The sequence below is a fragment of the Topomyia yanbarensis genome, chromosome 1 (genome assembly GCF_030247195.1).
Source record: "Topomyia yanbarensis strain Yona2022 chromosome 1, ASM3024719v1, whole genome shotgun sequence".
Taxonomy (NCBI): Eukaryota; Metazoa; Arthropoda; class Insecta; order Diptera; family Culicidae; genus Topomyia; species Topomyia yanbarensis.
In genome coordinates, this window is record NC_080670.1 from 183,401,635 (window position 1) to 183,405,225 (window position 3,591).

General features: G+C 39.3%; 1 long non-coding RNA gene across 1 annotated transcript; it reads left to right on the forward strand.

Moving 5' to 3' along the window:
• Nucleotides 1-211: 211 nt before the first annotated feature.
• Nucleotides 212-2,544, forward strand: LOC131683896 (uncharacterized). The gene is made up of 5 exons (XR_009304583.1): nt 212-1,323; nt 1,393-1,536; nt 1,597-1,765; nt 1,962-2,127; nt 2,184-2,544. It is a non-coding gene; the product is annotated as an uncharacterized LOC131683896 (long non-coding RNA).
• The last annotated feature ends 1,047 nt before the right edge of the window (nt 2,545-3,591 follow it).

Genomic DNA, 3,591 nt, shown 5'->3' on the forward strand with positions numbered 1-3,591 from the left:
GCTTCTGTCAGAAACGGTTGTTGCATTTGAGCGAATTCGTTGCCAGAATTCTCGCACAAATCGCGCAAAATGCTCGCAGAAACTCTGTCAGCATCAATTTCGCTTTGTTCAACTTTTGCTAACTTTCTGCTTGCCACGCTGACCGGGCGGTGGCTGATAATATCGGGTCTTCCCTATATTTCTAAGTACTTCGAAAATTATGTTTCTAGAATCATCCATTTCGTAAACTAGCATACGGTGAAATGGAAATCGTCGTACTGACGCTCTTCCTTTTTTCAAATCATCTATCTATTGCTTTTAACCCTTTCATGTCCAAAGTTTTTCTAGTGCATGCAGGGTTTCAAAACTATTTTTCCTTGAAAACAGTGAGGTTAAGAAACACGAAATCTTTTTTCATAAAGATAGGAGCTTCCCTCGCAGCGCTAGAAGCTGCTCAATTTCTACCTTCTAATGGTCAATTCCCCTAGCATATTCGATTTGAAACAGATTTTGCTTAGTGACCGCACCCCACAACCCATAACTCTGGAATCGGAAATCGGATCGAGATGAAATTTAATAGCCATTTACGGGGATAAAACACCTTTCATTTTAGACCAAGTTTGGTCGAATCTTCGGGAAACAAATGAGACTGTAATTCTGAATTTGGATACTTCCGCCGGGGCTTCCGGAACCGACGATGGTGGCCAATGTGTCCAAAGAGACTTTTAATGGCTGTTAGTGACCTAGTACTACAAATCTAAGTAGATGTGGCACCATTTTGAAAAAGTTTTCACCTTTATACATTCATTACAGAATTTTGAAAATCGACATTGTCTGGCTAATCGTACTCTTCACTCTGCAATTCCGGAACCGGAAGTCGGATCCATTATAAATTCAATAGCAGCCTATAGGAATGTTGTACCTTTCATTTGAGACTAAGTTTATGAAAATCGGTTCACCCATCTCTGAGAAAAGTGAGTGAGATTGCGGTCACATACACACACAGAATTGACGGATTGTATCGAATGGTATATGTCACTCGGGCCTCCGGGTCTCCGTTTAAAAGACGGTTTTCAGAGCAGTTTTCTATTGAGAAAGGCAAAACGTAAGTCGTATGAATAAGTTGTAGCAAATAGTGGCACATTTTACACTTTTATAATTAGTGGCTCATGTCCCTTCAGATTTGACCGCACTTACCACTTGATGACGTCCCAGTTTGATATTTCTTTTGAGTGTTTTGAGAAAACTGAGAAAACGAAAATCGTCAACGCAGGCCTGGATACGGTTAATGAAATATAAACAAATTTTGGTATCCTCGCATCGTTGTCCGGAGCAGTTGGATATGTAAGGATATTTATTATTTTTAATCTAGTCCTGTAATTTAATGCTATTAATCGAATCGTATATTTAAAGCATTGTCATCAATAACCCCAGGGTTGAAAAATTGATTCGGTTCTGTGACTTCGAATCTAAAGACTATGGCGTGTGGCATCGAAGAATTCATTCCGTGCATTTTAGGTCGTCTTGTTTCAAACACCTATTAAATCTATCTAAAGGGTAAATGTTGCAAAATTACACAAACTAAACATTAAAAATCTGACACGTTTCGTTTTGTAGATGATGATCGAGTTGCACTTTTTGTTGCCAACGAACGGAAAACAGCGACCAGCTGCTGCATTTGCTCCACCACCCGTTTTTTCTAAGAGATCAGAGATGTGTATTTTCGCTCTGCAGTTTGTTGCTTTTAGCTAAATAGTTGAAGAAATTTTTCTCTTCAAAATATTTGGTAAGTAAATAAGAACAGTTTTGCATGTGATATAAGTTGTTATCGTGGGCGTGGAAACGACATTTATTCACTATTACTTATGGATACACTGGAAGATAAACTAATGGCGTTTTCGTTTTTGACTCAGCACTACACCAGTGTAGTCGAAAAAACGAAAGCGCCATAAGACTAATTTAATTTCTACCGCTTTTTATAGATTATTTCTGCTGCCTCTGCACTCCTTGCTGTCGTTCGATTCCGTTCACGTAGCTTCGACGTGCTGCCTCGTTGGTAGCGAGCCGCGTGGCTTGTTTCGATATTCCACCTGTTGCTATGGGCCTTGGTTGCGTTTAGATGACCTCGCATCTGCGTGGTGACTTCAGGTATGGTTAAGATGATCGGTCGTGGTATAACGTATATATAATAACATTTTTTGCAGGAAACTATTCAGTCATGTCAAACTGAGGCTTCCAATAGTCAACACCGGTGAAACAACGTCATCTCGGTTATTGACTTCAGATACATCGAGCAATACGGAACATTTGAACAAGACTGTAGCTTACCCGAGCTCCGAGCCACTACAATTCCATTTGACTTTAGTCATACCGGCTGGAATATAATATAGAATTTTGGCTGTCTAAGAGACAAGTATTTTAATTGTGCATTCATTTTTTTTTTTTGTTTTTTGGTGATGATTAATTCATTTCAAATATATTTGTAGTTGGGACTGTGGCCACATTTGCAATTATGGCGCCACTGACATATGAGCAAGCGTATGGGGGATAGACCACTAGTGAATAATTGTTCTTAAACCTGAGGGGTAACCACCCATATTGAAGTGTTTTGTTACCAGCCTCCATCTTGGATTTCAAAATGACGCCAATCATCAATTTTCACTTTCTACTAATTACTACCTTTCAAATGACCCTCATATTGATGGTGGTTTTCAGTGTTTTGTGGTAACCGGAAGGCGCCATCTTGGATTTTAAAATGGCAGCAATCATCGATTTTTATCTTCTGCTAATTACTACCTTTCAAATGACACCCATATTGATGGTGATTTTCAGTGTTTTATGGTAACAGGAAGCCACCATCTTGGATTTTAAAATGGCGCCAATCATCAATTTTCGCCTTCTAACAATTACTAACTTTCAAACGACACCCATATTGATGATGGTTTTCAGTGTTTTATGGTAACAGGAAGCCGCCATCTTAGATTTCAAAATGGCGCCAATCATCAATTTTCGCCGTCTAACAATTAGGGACCATTCATAAATTACGTAACGCAAAAATTGCCCAAAATTGACTCCCCCCTGCCCCTATGTAACAAATTGTCACAAATTTTTCCATCCCCCCTCCCCTGTTACGTAACAAATTCCAAGAAAATTTTTTTTTTCTTCGATGAAAACATGTTACGTAACGATCTAGTTAACACCCCCTCCCCCCTATGTCACAACTTGTCACAACTTGTCGTACCCCCTCCCCCCCCCCCCCCTAAAAGCGTTACGTAATTTATGAATGGTCCCTTACTACCTTTCAAATGACCCTCATATTGATGGTGGTTTTCAGTGTTTTGTGGTAACCGGAAGCCGCCATCTTGGATTTCAAAATGGAACCAATAATCGATTTTTATCTTCTACTAATTACTACCTTTCAAATTACACTATTGATGGTGGTTTTAAGTGTTTTGTGGTAACGGGAAGCCGCCATCTTGGAATGGCGCCAATCATCAATTTTTTCAAAATGGCGCCAATCATCAATTTTTGCCTTCTACTAATTACTACCTTTCAAACGATTTTCAGTGTTTTATGGTAACAGGAAGCCGCCATCTTGGATTTCAAAATGGC